General features: G+C 49.1%; 1 protein-coding gene across 2 annotated transcripts in view; it reads right to left on the bottom strand.

The window, feature by feature from the left end:
- Positions 1–17,254, bottom strand: part of LOC143804781 (pecanex-like protein 2) — a 1,087,275-nt gene that overhangs the window by 29,848 nt on the left and 1,040,173 nt on the right. The window lies entirely within an intron of this gene.

Here is a 17,254-nt window from a genome sequence, read left to right as displayed (position 1 = left end):
CTGCTCCTCCTGCTGTCCCTGGGCTCTAACACCGCCAGTTGGTGCCTGGAAGTGCTGGCTGCACAGTTAACACTTGCTGCCGTGTTATTGGGGTTCAGTAACGTCAGCTGATTCCCAGCTGTGTATCTGGCAAAACAAATCTGCTCCTCCTGCTGTCCCTGGGCTCTAACACCGCCAGTTGGTGCCTGGAAGTGCTGTCCGCACAGTCAACAGTCGCTCCTCTGTTATTGGGGTTCAGTAACGTCAGCTGTACCCCAGCTGTGTGTGTGGCAATACCTCCAATCTGCTCCTCCTGCTGTCCCTGGGCTCTAACACCGCCAGATGGTGCCTGGAAGTGCTGTTCACACAGTCAACAGTCGCTCCTCTGTTATTGGGGTTCAGTAATGTCATCTGTTCCCCAGCTGTGTGTGCGGCAATACCTCCAATCTGCTCCTTCTGCTGTCCCTGGGCTCAAACACCGCCAGTTGGTGCCTGGAAGTGCTGTCCGCACAGTCAACAGTCGCTCCTCTGTTATCGGGGTTCAGTAACGTCAGCTGTTCCCCAGCTGTGTGTGCGGCAATACCTCCAATCTGCTCCTCCTGCTGTCCCTGGGCTCTAAACAGCCAGTTGGTGCCTGGAAGTGCTGTCCGCACAGTCAACAATCGCTCCTCTGTTATTGGGGTTCAGCAACGCCAGCTGCTCCCCTGCTGTGTTGCAGCAATACCTCCAATCTGCTCCTCCTGCTGTCCCTGGGCTCTAACACCGCCAGTTGGTGCCTGGAAGTGCTGTCCGCACAGTCAACAGTCGCTCCTCTGTTAATGGGGTTCAGTAACATCAGCTGTTCCCCAGCTGTGGGTGCTGTTGTGAATTTGCTTTTTGCTCCCTCTAGTGGTTACTAGTTTTTTGACTCTGGTTTTTCTGTCATTCCTTTTATCCGCACCTGGGTCGTTAGTTAGGGGTGTTGCTATATAAGCTCCCTAGACCTTCAGTTCAATGCCTGGCAACGTAGTTATCAGAGCTAGTCTGCTGTGCTCTTGTCTACTGATCCTGGTTCCAGTTATATCAGCTAAGTCTGCCTTTTGCTTTTTGCTATTTGTTTTGGTTTTGTATTTTTGTCCAGCTTGTTCCAAATCCATATCCTGACCTTTGCTGGAAGCTCTAGGGGGCTGGTGTTCTCCCCCCGGACCGTTAGACGGTTCGGGGGTTCTTGAATTTCCAGTGTGGATTTTGATAGGGTTTTTGTTGACCATATAAGTTACCTTTCTTTATTCTGCTATCAGTAAGCGGGCCTCTCTGTGCTAAACCTGGTTCATTTCTGTGTTTGTCATTTCCTCTTACCTCACCGTTATTATTTGTGGGGGGCTTCTATCCAGCTTTGGGGTCCCCTTCTCTGGAGGCAAGAAAGGTCTTTTGTTTTCCTCTACTAGGGGTAGCTAGATTCTCCGGCTGGAGCGTGTCATCTAGAATCAACGTAGGAATGATCCCCGGCTACTTCTAGTGTTGGCGTTAGGAGTAGATATATGGTCAACCCAGTTACCACTGCCCTATGAGCTGGATTTTTGTATTCTGCAGACTTCCACGTACCTCTGAGACCCTCGCCATTGGGGTCATAACAGTTTGCCAGGCCAGTATTAAATGTTTAATGCGTTGCAGAAGAGGGATTATAAGAAAGAAGATTCTGAGTTTTTTTTTTTTTTTTCTTTCTTCTTCCCCTTTACCTCAGAGTGGCTATGCTTGCTGCAGACATGAATGTCCAGACCTTGATTACAAGTGTGGACCAGCTGGCTACTCGTGTGCAGGGCATACAAGACTATGTTATCAGAAATCCTAGGTCAGAACCTAAAATACCGATTCCTGAACTGTTTTCCGGAGACAGGTTTAAGTTTAGGAATTTTGTGAATAATTGTAAATTGTTTTTGTCCCTGAGACCCTGTTCATCTGGAGACTCTGCTCAGCAAGTAAAAATAGTTATTTCGTTCTTACGGGGCGACCCTCAGGATTGGGCTTTTTCGCTGGCGCCAGGAGATCCGGCATTGGCTGATATTGATGCGTTTTTTCTGGCGCTCGGTTTACTTTATGAGGAACCCAATCTTGAGATTCAGGCAGAAAAGGCCTTGCTGGCTATGTCTCAGGGGCAGGACGAGGCTGAAGTGTATTGCCAAAAATTTCGGAAATGGTCCGTGCTGACACATTGGAACGAGTGTGCACTGGCCGCTAATTTTAGAAATGGCCTATCTGAAGCCATTAAGAATGTTATGGTGGGTTTTCCCATTCCCACAGGTCTCAATGATACTATGGCACTGGCTATTCAAATTGACCGGCGGTTGCGGGAGCGCAAAACCGCAAATTCCCTCATGGTGTTGTCTGAACAGACACCTAATTCGGTGCAATGTGATAGAAAAACCGCAAATTCCCTCATGGTGTTGTCTGAACAGACACCTGATTTAATGCAATGTGATAGAATCCTGACTAGAAATGAGCGGAAAATTCATAGACGCCGGAATGGCTTGTGCTACTACTGTGGTGATTCTACACATGTTATCTCAGCATGCTCTAAACGTATAGCTAAGGTTGTTAGTCCTGTCACCGTTGGTAATTTGCAACCTAAATTTATTCTGTCTGTAACTTTGATTTGCTCACTGTCGTCTTATCCTGTCATGGCGTTTGTAGATTCAGGTGCTGCCCTGAGTCTTATGGATCTGTCATTTGCTAAGCGCTGTGGTTTTATTCTTGAACCATTGGAAAATCCTATTCCTCTTAGGGGTATTGATGCTACGCCATTGGCAGCAAATAAACCGCAGTATTGGACACAGGTTATCATGTGCATGACTCCTGAACACCGCGAGGTGATACGTTTCCTGGTTTTACATAAAATGCATGATTTGGTTGTTTTAGGGCTGCCATGGTTACAGACCCATAATCCAGTCCTGGACTGGAAGGCTATGTCAGTCTCAAGTTGGGGCTGTCGTGGTATTCATGGGGATTCCCTGCCTGTGTCTATTGCTTCTTCTACGCCTTCGGAAGTTCCGGAGTATTTGTCTGATTATCAGGATGTCTTCAGTGAGTCTGAGTCCAGTGCACTGCCTCCTCATAGGGACTGTGACTGTGCTATAGATTTGATCCCAGGCAGTAAGTTTCCTAAGGGAAGACTGTTTAATCTGTCGGTACCTGAACATACCGCTATGCGTTCATATATCAAGGAGTCTCTGGAGAAAGGACATATTCGTCCGTCTTCTTCCCCCCTTGGTGCGGGATTCTTTTTTGTGGCAAAAAAGGACGGATCTTTGAGACCTTGTATTGATTATCGGCTTTTAAATAAGATCACTGTCAAATTTCAGTATCCTTTACCGCTGTTGTCTGACTTGTTTGCCCGGATTAAAGGTGCCAAGTGGTTCACCAAGATAGACCTTCGTGGTGCGTACAACCTTGTGCGCATTAAGCAAGGTGATGAATGGAAAACCGCATTCAATACGCCCGAAGGTCATTTTGAGTACTTGGTGATGCCTTTTGGGCTCTCCAATGCGCCTTCAGTTTTTCAGTCCTTTATGCATGACATTTTCCGGAAGTATCTGGATAAATTTTTGATTGTTTATCTGGATGATATTTTGGTTTTTTCTGATGATTGGGATTCGCATGTGGAGCAGGTCAGGTTGGTCTTTAAAATTTTGCGTGAAAATTCTTTGTTTGTCAAGGGCTCAAAGTGTCTCTTTGGTGTACAGAAGGTTCCCTTTTTGGGGTTCATTTTTTCCCCTTCTGCTGTGGAGATGGACCCAGTCAAGGTCCGAGCTATTCTTGATTGGACTCAGCCCTCGTCGGTTAAGAGTCTTCAGAAGTTCTTGGGTTTCGCTAACTTCTATCGTCGTTTTATCGCTAATTTTTCTAGCATTGTGAAACCGTTGACGGATATGACCAAGAAGGGCTCCGATGTAGCTAACTGGGCTCCTGCTGCCGTGGAGGCTTTCCAGGAGTTGAAGCGCCGGTTTACTTCGGCGCCTGTTTTGTGCCAGCCCGATGTCTCACTTCCCTTTCAGGTTGAGGTGGATGCTTCAGAGATTGGAGCAGGGGCCGTTTTGTCGCAGAGAGGCCCTGGTTGCTCTGTTATGAAACCTTGTGCCTTTTTCTCCAGGAAGTTTTCGCCTGCCGAGCGAAATTATGATGTGGGCAATCGGGAGTTGTTGACCATGAAATGGGCATTTGAGGAGTGGCGTCATTGGCTCGAGGGTGCTAAGCATCGTGTGGTGGTCTTGACTGATCACAAAAATCTGATGTATCTCGAGTCTGCTAAACGCCTTAATCCGAGACAGGCCCGCTGGTCATTGTTTTTCTCCCGCTTTGATTTTGTTGTCTCGTATTTACCAGGTTCAAAGAATGTGAAGGCCGATGCTCTTTCTAGGAGCTTTGTGCCTGATGCTCCTGGAGTCGCTGATCCTGTTGGTATTCTTAAAGATGGAGTTATCTTGTCAGCTATTTCTCCGGATCTGCGACGTGTGTTGCAGAGATTTCAGGCTGATAGGCCTGAGTCTTGTCCACCTGACAGACTGTTTGTCCCGGATAAATGGACCAGCAGAGTCATTTCCGAGGTTCATTCCTCGGTGTTGGCAGGTCACCCGGGAATTTTTGGCACCAGAGATCTGGTGGCCAGGTCCTTTTGGTGGCCTTCCTTGTCAAGGGATGTGCGGTCATTTGTGCAGTCCTGTGGGACTTGTGCTCGAGCTAAGCCTTGCTGTTCTCGTGCCAGCGGTTTGCTCTTGCCCTTGCCTGTCCCGAAGAGACCTTGGACACATATCTCCATGGATTTCATTTCTGATCTTCCGCTATCTCAGGGCAGGTCCGTTATCTGGGTGATATGTGATCGCTTCTCCAAGATGGTCCATTTGGTTCCTTTGCCTAAGCTGCCTTCCTCTTCCGATCTGGTTCCTGTGTTTTTCCAGAACGTGGTTCGTTTGCACGGCATCCCTGAGAATATTGTGTCAGACAGAGGATCCCAGTTCGTTTCTAGGTTCTGGCGATCCTTTTGTAGTAGGATGGGCATTGATTTGTCGTTTTCGTCTGCTTTCCATCCTCAGACTAATGGACAGACGGAGCGAACCAATCAGACTTTGGAGGCTTATTTGAGGTGTTTTGTCTCTGCTGATCAGGACGATTGGGTGACATTCTTGCCATTGGCTGAGTTTGCCCTTAATAATCGGGCTAGTTCCGCCACCTTGGTTTCGCCTTTTTTCTGCAACTCTGGTTTCCATCCTCGCTTTTCTTCGGGTCATGTGGAGCCTTCTGACTGTCCTGGGGTGGATTCTGTGGTAGATAGGTTGCAGCGGATCTGGAATCATGTGGTGGACAACTTGAAGTTGTCACAGGAGAGGGCTCAGCGCTTTGCCAACCGCCGCCGCGGTGTGGGTCCCCGACTACGCGTTGGGGATTTGGTATGGCTTTCTTCCCGCTTTGTTCCTATGAAGGTCTCCTCTCCCAAATTTAAACCTCGTTTTATTGGGCCTTACAAGATATTGGAAATCCTTAATCCTGTATCTTTTCGTCTGGATCTTCCTGTGTCGTTTGCTATTCACAATGTATTTCATAGGTCCTTGTTGCGGCGGTACATTGTGCCTGTAGTTCCTTCTGCTGAGCCTCCTGCTCCGGTGTTGGTTGAGGGCGAGTTGGAGTACGTGGTGGAGAAGATCTTGGATTCTCGCCTCGCCAGGCGGAGGCTTCAGTACCTGGTCAAGTGGAAGGGCTATGGTCAGGAGGATAATTCCTGGGTGGTCGCCTCTGATGTTCATGCGGCCGATTTAGTTCGTGCCTTTCATGCCGCTCATCCTGATCGCCCTGGTGGTCGTGGTGAGGGTTCGGTGACCCCTCACTAAGGGGGGGGTACTGTTGTGAATTTGCTTTTTGCTCCCTCTAGTGGTTACTAGTTTTTTGACTCTGGTTTTTCTGTCATTCCTTTTATCCGCACCTGGGTCGTTAGTTAGGGGTGTTGCTATATAAGCTCCCTAGACCTTCAGTTCAATGCCTGGCAACGTAGTTATCAGAGCTAGTCTGCTGTGCTCTTGTCTACTGATCCTGGTTCCAGTTATATCAGCTAAGTCTGCCTTTTGCTTTTTGCTATTTGTTTTGTTTTTGTATTTTTGTCCAGCTTGTTCCAAATCCATATCCTGACCTTTGCTGGAAGCTCTAGGGGGCTGGTGTTCTCCCCCCAGACCGTTAGACGGTTCGGGGGTTCTTGAATTTCCAGTGTGGATTTTGATAGGGTTTTTGTTGACCATATAAGTTACCTTTCTTTATTCTGCTATCAGTAAGCGGGCCTCTCTGTGCTAAACCTGGTTCATTTCTGTGTTTGTCATTTCCTCTTACCTCACCGTTATTATTTGTGGGGGGCTTCTATCCAGCTTTGGGGTCCCCTTCTCTGGAGGCAAGAAAGGTCTTTTGTTTTCCTCTACTAGGGGTAGCTAGATTCTCCGGCTGGAGCGTGTCATCTAGAATCAACGTAGGAATGATCCCCGGCTACTTCTAGTGTTGGCGTTAGGAGTAGATATATGGTCAACCCAGTTACCACTGCCCTATGAGCTGGATTTTTGTATTCTGCAGACTTCCACGTACCTCTGAGACCCTCGCCATTGGGGTCATAACAGGGTGCGTCAATACCTCCAATCTGCTCCTCCTGCTGTCCCTGGGCTCTAACACCGCCAGTTGGTGCCTGGAAGTGCTGTCCGCACAGTCAACAGTCGCTCCTCTGTTATTGGGGTTCAGTAACGTCAGCTGTTCCCCAGCTGTGTGTGCGGCAATACCTCCAATCTGCTCCTCCTGCTGTCCCTGGGCTCTAACACCGCCAGTTGGTGCCTGGAAGTGCTGTCCGCACAGTCAACAGTCGCTCCTCTGTTATTGGGGTTCAGTAACGTCAGCTGTTCCCCAGCTGTGTGTGCGGCAATACCTCCAATCTGCTCCTCCTGCTGTCCCTGGGATCTAAACAGCCAGTTGGTACCTGTAAGTGCTGTCCGCACAGTCAACAGTCGCTCCTCTGTTATTGGGGTTCAGCAATGCCAGCTGCTCCCCTGCTGTGTTGCAGCAATACCTCCAATCTGCTCCTCCTGCTGTCCCTGGGCTCTAACACCGCCAGTTGGTGCTTGGAAGTGCTGTCCGCACAGTCAACAGTCGCTCCTCTGTTAATGGGGTTCAGTAACATCAGCTGTTCCCCAGCTGTGTGTGCGGCAATACCTCCAATCTGCTCCTCCTGCTGTCCCTGGGCTCTAACACCACCAGTTGGTGCCTGGAAGTGCTGTCCGCACAGTCAACAGTCGCTCCTCTGTTATTGGGGTTCAGTAACGTCAGCTGTTCCCCAGCTGTGTGTGCGGCAATACCTCCAATCTGCTCCTCCTGCTGTCCCTGGGCTCTAACACCACCAGTTGGTGCCTGGAAGTGCTGTCCGCACAGTCAACAGTCGCTCCTCTGTTATTGGGGTTCAGTAACGTCAGCTGATTCCCAGCTGTGTATCCGGCAACGTGTCATGCGACCGCCATGCTGGCACACTAACAGACATTTACATGCCTCCACTGCAGGCTTCGGCCTACACTCTGCTCCTCCTGCTCTCCCTGGGCTCCAACACCACTGGTTGCTGCCCTGAAGTGCTGTTTGCACAGAGCCAAACACCTCGCCAATGTGTTAGTGGGTTTCAGTAACGCCTGCTGCTCCCCTGCTGTGTATCCGGCAACGTGTCATGCGACCGCCACGCTGGCACAACTACTGAAATTTAAGGGAACGTGCCCCTCCAGGCATTTGTTACTGAAAGAGCCACCTTGTTCAGCAGTAATGCTGCACAAGGAAAAGGTGCCTCTTTTCGTTGTGCCCTTGCACACGCTGAACCTAACACTTATGAAATGTGTGCCCTCACACCGTTAAACCGTACCGTAGCTGGTACTTTCCTTTGTAATGTGACGCAGCACAGCCGTCATTCCTACCCCCTTGGTGCCGTGTGCCACCTCCTCAGCGTTGTTTGAATCTGTCCCGGAGCCTGCGCTGTTATGTTATCCCTTGGCCATGCACACTTAGCGCTGCCCGTCTTCTGACATCATTTGGTGTCAGGCTGGCTGCGCCTGTGCGGCCGCGCTGCCCGAGATCCCGCCTCGCAGTGTCTTCTGATTTAATCACACTGCGGGCCTGGGATCCATGGGCATGCGCAGTGCATATCTTCACCTCAGGCTCTCACTCATCTCCCTCCGCCTTCTTCAGACTGTGCGCCGTCAGCTGATCCCTAATAGCATGCCACGGCCGTGCCGCCGTACAGTCTGAAGAAGCCGGAGGGAGGGGAGTGGGAGGCGAGGATATGCACTGCGCATGCCCATGGATCCCAGGCCCGCAGTGGGACTACATTAGACGACACTGCGAGGCGGGATCTCGGGCAGCGCGGCCGCACAGGCGCAGCCAGCCTGACACCAAATGATGTCAGAAGACGGGCAGCGCTAAGTGCGCCTGGCCAAGGGATAACATAACAGCGCAGGCTCCGGGACAGAATCAAACAACGCTGAGGAGGTGGCGCACGGCGCCAAGGGGGTAGGAATGACGGCTGTGCTGTGTCACATTACAAAGGAAAGTACCATCTACGGGACGCTTTAACGGTGGTTTTGGGACACATTTCATAAGTGTGTAGTTCAGCGTTTGCAAGGAGCATAATTAAAATAGCCACCTTTTACTTTTGCAGCATTAGTGCTGTACAAGATGGCTCTTTCAGCAACAAACGCCTGGGGGGGGGGGTTAAAGGTTCCCTTTCAACTTGCTCCAGTGCAGGCTTCGGCTTACACTCTGCTCCTCCTGCTGTCCCTGGGCTCTAACACCGCCAGTTAGTGCCCGGAAGTGCTAGCTGCACAGAGAAAAACACCTGCCAATGTGTCAGTGGGGTTCAGCAACGCCAGCTGTTCCTTTTCTGTGTAGCCGGCAGCGTCTCCTGCAAACGCCACGCAGACACAAAGCTGCCGCCAGTGCAGGCTTCGGCCTACACTGTGCTCCTCTGCTCCTCCTGCTGACCCTGGGCTCTAACACCGCCAGTTGGTGCCCTGAAGTGCTGGCTGCACAGAGAAAAACACCCGCCAATGTGTCAGTGGGGTTCAGCAACGCCAGCTGTTCCCCTGCTGTGTAGCCGGCATCGTGTCCTGCAAACGCCACGCAGACACAACAACTGAAATTGAAGGGAACCTGTCCCCCCCCAGGCGTTTGTATGTATAACAGCCACCTTGTACAGCAGTAATGCTGCATTTGTACAAGGTGGCTCATTAAGTTATTCTCCTTGCACACGTCGAACTCAACACGTATAAAATGTGTCCCCTGATACCATTAAACCGTCCCTGAGGTGTGACTTTCCTTTGTAATGACACGCAGCAACCCCCTTGGTAGCGCTGCCCGTCTTCTGACATCATTGGTTGGCAGGCTGGCTGCGCCTGTGCGGCCGCCCTGCCCGACACAACACCCCTCGGTGTCTTATTTATTTTGATTGCGAGGGTGTGATTGATGGGCATGAGCAGTGCATATCTTCGCCTGTCACTCATCTCCTTCCGCCTTCTTCAGACTGTGCGGCTTCATGGCCGTGGCATGCGATAAGGGATCAGCTGATGCCGCACAGTCTGAAGCAGGTGTAAGGACATGAGTGAGAGGCAAACATATGTACCGCGCAAGGCCATGAATCCCAGCCCCGCAGTGTGAATAAATGAAAAGACACTGCGGGGCTGGGATTCATGGGCATCGCGAACCGCACCGGCCGACATCAAATGATGTCAGAAGACGGGCAGCGCTAACAGCGCATGGCCAAGGGATAACACAACAGCGCAGACTCCTGTACAGCAAAAAACGACGTTCAGGAGGCTGCGCCCAGCACCAAGGTGGTATTTTTGACAGCTGTGCTGCGTCTCATTAAAAAGGAAAGTCCCGCCTCCAAGACAGTTTGACTGTATAAGGGGCTAAATTTTATACGTGTTTCATTCAGCGTGTGCAAGGAACAAAATTAAAAGAGCAACCTTTTACTTGTGCAGCATTACTGCTGCACAAGGTGGCTCTTCTAGTTTGTAACACCTGAGGGGGGTTTAAAGGTTACCTTTAAAATTGGTTCAATTAGGCTTCGGCCTACACTCTGCTCCTCCTGCTGACCCTGGGCTTTAACACCGCCAGTTGGTGCCCGGAAGTGCTAGCTCCACTGAGAAAAACACCCGCCAATGTGTCAGTGGGGTTCAGCAACGCCACCTGTTCCCCTGCTGTGTAGCCGGCAAAGTGTCCTGCAAACGCCACGCAGACACAAAGCTGCCGCCAGTGCAGGCTTCGGTTTACACTCTGCTCCTCTGCTGACCCTGGGCTCTAACACCGCCAGTTGGTGCCCTGAAGTGCTAGCTGCACAGAGAAAAACACCCGCCAATGCGTCAGTGGGGTTCAGCAACGCCAGCTGTTCTTCTGCTGTGTAGCCAGCATCGTGTCCTGCAAACGCCACGCAGACACAACACCTGAAATTGAAGGGAACCTGTCCCCCCCAGGCGTTTGTATGTATAAAAGCCACCTTGTACAGCAGTAATGCTGCATTTGTACAAGGTGGCTCATTAAGTTATTCTCCTTGCACACGTCGAACTCAACACGTGTAAAATGTGTCCCCTGATACCATTAAACCGTCCCTGACGTGTGACTTTCCTTTGTAATGACACGCAGCAACCCCCTTGGTAGCGCTGCCCATCTTCTGACATCATTGGTTGGCAGGCAGGCTGCGCCTGTGCGGCCGCCCTGCCCGACACAACGCCCCTCGGTGTCTTATTTATTTTGACTGCGAGGGTGTGATTGATGGGCATGAGCAGTGCATATCTTCGCCTGTCACTCATCTCCTTCCGCCTTCTTCAGACTGTGCGGCTTCATGGCCGTGGTATGCGATAGACGATCAGCTGACGCCGCACAGTCTGAAGCAGGTGTAAGGACATGAGTGAGAGGCGAACATATGTACCGCGCAAGGCCATGAATCCCAGCCCTGCAGTGTGAATAACTGAAAAGACACTGCGGGGCTGGGATTCATGGGCATCGCGAACCGCACTGGCTGACATCAAATGATGTCAGAAGACGGGCAGCGCTAACAGCGCATGGCCAAGGGATAACACAACAGCGCAGACTCCTGTACAGCAAAAAACGACGCTCAGGAGGCTGCGCCCAGCACCATGGTGGTATTTTTGACAGCTGTGCTGCGTCTCATTAAAAAGGAAAGTCCCGCCTCCAAGACAGTTTGACTGTATAAGGGGCTAAATTTTATACGTGTTTCATTCAGCGTGTGCAAGGAACAAAATTAAAAGAGCAACCTTTTACTTGTGCTGCACAAGGTGGCTCTTCTAGTTTGTAACACCTGAGGGGGGTTTAAAGGTTACCTTTAAAATTGGTTCAATTAGGCTTCGGCCTACACTCTGCTCCTCCTGCTGACCCTGGGCTCTAAAACCGCCAGTTGGTGCCCGGAAGTGCTGGCTGCACAGAGAAAAACACCCGCCAATGTGTCAGTGGGGTTCAGCAACGCCAGCTGTTCCCCTGCTGTGTAGCCAGCATCGTGTCCTGCAAACGCCACGCAGACACAACAGACCTCCAAATGCCTCCAGTGCAGGCTTCGGCCTACACTCTGCTCCCCCTGCTGACCCTTTGCTCCAACACCGCTAGTTGGGGCTCTAGGAAGACAAACTTGAATAGGTCCCCATCCTGGTTCCAGTACCGTCAGCTGGTTCCGGGTAGAGCCTTTGGCTTAGGTGCCTCCTTCTGGGTATCCGAGTTCCACCAACGTCAGGTGGTCCTTGGTAGTGCTTTCAGTCACGGGTACCTCCTGCTTAGTAACTGGGTTCCAGTAACGTCAGCTGGTCCTCGGTAGTTCCATTGGCTCTTGGACCTTCGGCTACCAATCCGGGTTCCAGTACCGTCAGCTGGTTCTCGGCAGTGTCTTTTGCTCTTGTACCTTCTGCTCCCCATCCTGGTTCCAGTACCATCAGCTGGTTCCGGGCAGAGCCTTTGGCTTAGGTGCCTCCTTCTGGGTATCCGAGTTCCACCAACGTCAGGTGGTCCTTAGTAGTGCTTGCAGGCACGGGTACCTCCTGCTTAGTAACCGGGTTCCAGTAACGTCAGCTGGTCCTTGGTAGTTCCATTGGCTCTTGAACCTTCGGGTAACCATCCGAGTTCCAGTTCCATCAACTGGTTCTCGGCATTTTCTCAGCCTTCTTGTACCTTCTGCTACATATCCAAGTTCAAGACCCTAAAGACGACGACCCGGAAGACCACCCCTAAGATGACGACGACACCAGAGACGACAACCACTGAGATGACGACGACCCTGGAGACGATGACCCTGAAGACCACCCCGATGATGACGACGACGACCCCGGAGACGACGACCCTGAAGACGACGACATGGAAGACCAAGAAGCAGAAGAACAAGAGGCTGCAGAACAAAGAGCAGAAGAACATTAAGCATAACACTAAACATCAGAGCAAAAGATATTATCTAAATTATAAGCAGAAGAAGACTAAGCAGTGTATGGGGGTGAGTCCGTTCCTCCTCGTGGTGCCCCTGGATAAAGCCTGCTGCTGCAGGCCAAACTGAACGCGGACAAATCCTGTTGTAACTCTTTTGTGACAGGCAGAACGGAAGGTGTAATCTTCAAACTTTTATAGATAACACCTACAGGAATGCCTGTCACAAATAAGAATATGATGAAGAAGTAGAATATGAAGAAGAAGAATAGTTGAATAAAAAGAATATGAAGAATGTAACAAAACAAAAATGGGTAGAAGATGAAGAAGATGAATAAGGTGAAGAAGAAGTTGATGTCAAAGATGCTGCTGCTGAGGATGATGAAGAAAGTGTCGGAGAAGTAAAAAAGAAGGTGAAGGGCATGGAAGCAGTGAAACATCAATATCTGACAAAATAAAAAAAAAAACTTAACAGAGTCAATATCTTTGTAACTCCGAACGTCTTAAAAAAAAAAATTTAAAATTCCTGCTATTCTGTTTGACTGGGCTAAACTTCTATGCCTTTAATGTCTCCGCCACCTCCCCCAATACATCCTACATTATTCTTAGTTGTTTTCCTTCATGTAGAATGAACCTACAAGGAAAGAAAGGGTTTATTTTAATTCCGATATTTTGGTCCCATTGACTTACATTGGTATCGGGTATCGGTATCGGCGAGATCGGATATTTTGCCGATATCGGCCGATCCAATCCGATACCGATACTTTCCGATATCGGAAGGTATCGCTCAACACTAGTCACTACAGGAAAACAGTCTCTTCCATGTGAAGAAAAAGGTATATGTTGAAGGGGTTGTCTAATCTTAGACATTTATGCCACAGCTGGTCTCACATCTATGCCGATAACGAGTCTCTCCGTAATTTATCCAGCTCTCATAGTCACCTCTGCATTCTTAAGAGTACCTGCTGAGGCCCTGGGAGATAGCTCTGAATCTTACAGTAGATGGGGTGACCCCTTCAAGTGTAAAGGAGCTAAGGGCCCTATTAATTTTTGTAACCTTTTTTTCTCAAGTTTTTGTTGCTTTGCACCTTTTTTTCTGTTTGCACCAAATTCGTCTTTCCATTTGTGCCTTTTTGAAGTTTGTTATATATGGGTTCACTGTTTTTTGTTTTTTTTTTAATTTGTCATTGGGGGCGAAGTTCATGGTTTCCAAATGTTTTTTCCTGCTTCACCATTTGCGACAAAATTGTGCTTGCAAATCTATTGCAGCTTCCACCTGGAGTGATTTTATGTACACCTGAAATTTTTGGGACATTTTGGAAAACATGCAACTTTTTTTTTTAACTAAAAAATAGCAAAATTGCTTAAAGACATAAAACTGTCCATTTTTACTTTCTCAAAATTCATGACCTGTGCGCACCTTTTTGAGGAGTTTAACAAAAAGTGTCAGGAAGTATTACAAGTCAAGCAAAGAAATGCAACTTAGAAAAAACGCAAATGATAAATCAGGCCCTATGTGTCTATATAATTTGGGAGCACAGAGGCTGCTTGATGAAGAAAACCACAGGCAAGTGGAGCCACTTCTGCACCTAAACAAAGTAAATCACTCTTTTATGACACATTGGGCTACCATCCACAGTAAATCATAAATCATGGATTCACTCACGAGTCACGACCTTTAGTTACAAAAGGAAAAAAGACAAGCTTCTCCATGGCAGTCTTTGCAAACCTATCGTTTACTTCAGTTGAGTGTTTTAGACCTTTGGGTTCTATGGGTATACAAATTATATGCAGCTGTACACTGTGACCACAATTATTAGGCAAATTAGTGTATTTTGACCATTTCATCATTTTCATGCAGATTTTCCAACTCTCAGCTGTAAAAGGCTAGTTTCACACTATATACCACAGAGTACACCTTCTTCTTCTTTCTTGGAGATTAAAAGCTGGCAAATGATCTGTCGCGTACAGTATAGCATAGAATAGGTTATAATAGAATAGATGTATGCACATACAATAGGTGTGTGTGTGTATATATATATATATATATATATATATATATATATATATATATATATTTACAATGTCACACATATGTATATTTACTGTATGTCTTTATATTGCATAGAGAGATACATAGAAGAATAGCCGTCAATTCATTTGTCGGCTTCTGTAAAATGGCTGCATGTAAACCATGTCTCCTATCCTGTTGGCTCCTGCAGTGATTTTACAGAAGCCGACAAATTAATTAACGGCTATTCTTCTATCTCTCTATGGAATATAAAGATATATACATATATGGTCTTATGGTAGGAATATACTTACAAATCCTGTTGCTGCGGCAGTCCCAGTGCAGCCTCCCATCCCAGGCTGGTGCGGCGGTGGCGATGCTCTGTGGTATGGTGGTAGCGGGGCTCCATGGTGGTGGCGGGGCTCCGCCGGCATTTCTTCAAAACCCGGAAGCCCCCACAGCTCCGTTGCTGCAATGTGGTGTGGTGGTCTCCGGCAAAATGTACGCTGTGGGCGACGCATGCTCAGATTCAGATCTCGGCAAATCTCATCCTGACTCGTCTCCCTAGATCTCGGGATGAGATCTCATTGCAGAGATCAGAGTCTCAGCATGCACCGCCCTCGGCGGCCATTTTGCCAGAGACCACCACATTGCATCACAGCAACGGAGCTGAGGGGGCTTCTGGGCTTTGAAGAAATGATGGCGGAGCCTCGCCACCACCACAGAGCCCCACTACAACTACCACGCCACAGAGCGCTTCCGCCTCACAGAGTGCTGCCACACCACCACCCCACAGAGCCCAGCCACAACACAGAGCACTGCCACCACACCAGCCTGGGATGGGATTTCCCAGAGGCCACCGCACCAGCCTGGACCACCGAACGACCCCTGTGACCACTCCTCCACCTGTGCCAATCCCTTCTCTGGTAAGCTGAATTCGAACTGTAAGACGGACCCCGGTTTGAAACATTATTTTTTTCCCCTATTTTCTTCTCAATTTGGGGTGCGTCTTATGGTCCGGTGCATCTTATAGTCCGAAAAATATGGTATATACACCTATTCTATGTGTATATATGTATTCTACATATTCTATTCTAATCTGTGAGTGTGATTTTACTGTACACCGCACATGAATTGCCGGCTTTTCAAAGAACATCGGTGCGTATATCTTGCAAGTCACACTGATGGTCCATGTGGTGTGCGATTTTTTTCTCACACCCATAGACTTGCATTGGCGCGCCTTGGGCGATATATGCTGCAAATCGCAGCATGCTGCGATTTCACTCATGCGTATAATACGGCCAAGAAAAAAATGGGAGCTGCCCAAAGGAGTAACAGTGGTCCGAGTGCTATGCGATCTTTTATCGCATAGCACTTGTCCGTATTCTACGGTAGTGTGACTCCGGCCTTACTGCGCTTCTATGGGTCCATGTTAGCCAGGGTGTTACAAGTAATTTCTGTAATTTTTTTGTCCATGTCGTTTTTGTTATATTGGGAAAACAATCAGATCAATGAACATAAGATTTAGGGAACATTCCCATTCTATATTAACAGGGAAAGGATCGCTAAAACACATAAGAAGCACACAATGCAGACCCAAATGCTTTAAGTTTTGCAGGAATTGAATATATAGAATACCCCAAACTAATAAATTATTATTAGTTCGGGATCACACATGCGAGAAATACGGCCGATTCTCGCATGTTAATACCCGGCACTGTCGCCGGCTCTCAGGAGCGGAGCATGCGGCCGCATAGCAATACATGCAGATGCACGCTCTGCTTGAGTTCTGGGTGCAGTGCGGGTATTAACATGCGAGCCGTGTTTCTTGCATGTGTGATACCGGCCTTAAAGGGCACCTGTCACCTCGTTTTTTCAGTATGAGATAAAAATACTGTTAAATAGGGCCTGAGCTGTGCATTACAATAGTGTATTTTGTGGACCCCGATTCCCCACCTATGCTGCCGAAATACGTTACCAAAGTAGTCGTTTTCGCCTGTCAATCAGGCTGGTCTGGTCAAAAGGGCGTGGTGTCTTCCTCCAGATCTTGCTTAGTTTTCCGTTGGTGGCGTAGTGGTGTGCGCATGCCCAAGGTCCCAAATCCACGTCACAGGGAGTGAAAAGATCGCGATGTGCTGTATTTCATTGGTGATCGGTGGGCGCGGCCATCTTTCTTTGGCCGCGCGTGCGAAGAAGCGGCGCTCTACTGGCCGCGGCTTCAGGAAAATGGCCGCGGGATGCTGCGCGTGCGCAGATGGAGATCGCGGCGGCCATTTTCCTGAAGCAGAGATGCGAACTCTGCTTCAGGAAAATGGCCGCCGCGATCTCCATCTGCGCACGCGCGGCATCCCGCGGCCATTTTCCTGAAGCCGCGGCCAGCAGAGCGCCGCTTCTGCGCACGTGCGGCCAAAGGAAGATGGCCGCGCCCACCGATCACCAATGAAATACAGCACATCGCGATCTTTTCACTCCCCTGTGACGTGGATTTGGGACCTTGGGCATGCGCACACCACTACGCCACCAACGGAAAACTAAGCAAGATCTGGGGGAAGACACCACGCCCTTTTGACCAGACCAACCTGATTGACAGGCGAAAACGACTACTTTGGTAACGTATTTCGGCAGCATAGGTGGGGAATCGGGGTCCACAAAATACACTATTGTAATGCACAGCTCAGGCCCTATTTAACAGTATTTTTATCTCATACTGAAAAAACGAGGTGACAGGTGCCCTTTAAGAAGAGAAGGCAAATGGATCTTAGATACGGATGCTCAAGGTCCATTAGGTTTAAATGATAAACTGGATATGTCAGT

The sequence above is a fragment of the Ranitomeya variabilis genome, chromosome 2, assembly GCF_051348905.1.
Source record: "Ranitomeya variabilis isolate aRanVar5 chromosome 2, aRanVar5.hap1, whole genome shotgun sequence".
In the NCBI taxonomy this organism is placed as follows: Eukaryota; Metazoa; Chordata; class Amphibia; order Anura; family Dendrobatidae; genus Ranitomeya; species Ranitomeya variabilis.
Note: the sequence above shows the minus strand (reverse complement) of the source record. Positions and strands in the feature narration are given on the sequence as shown.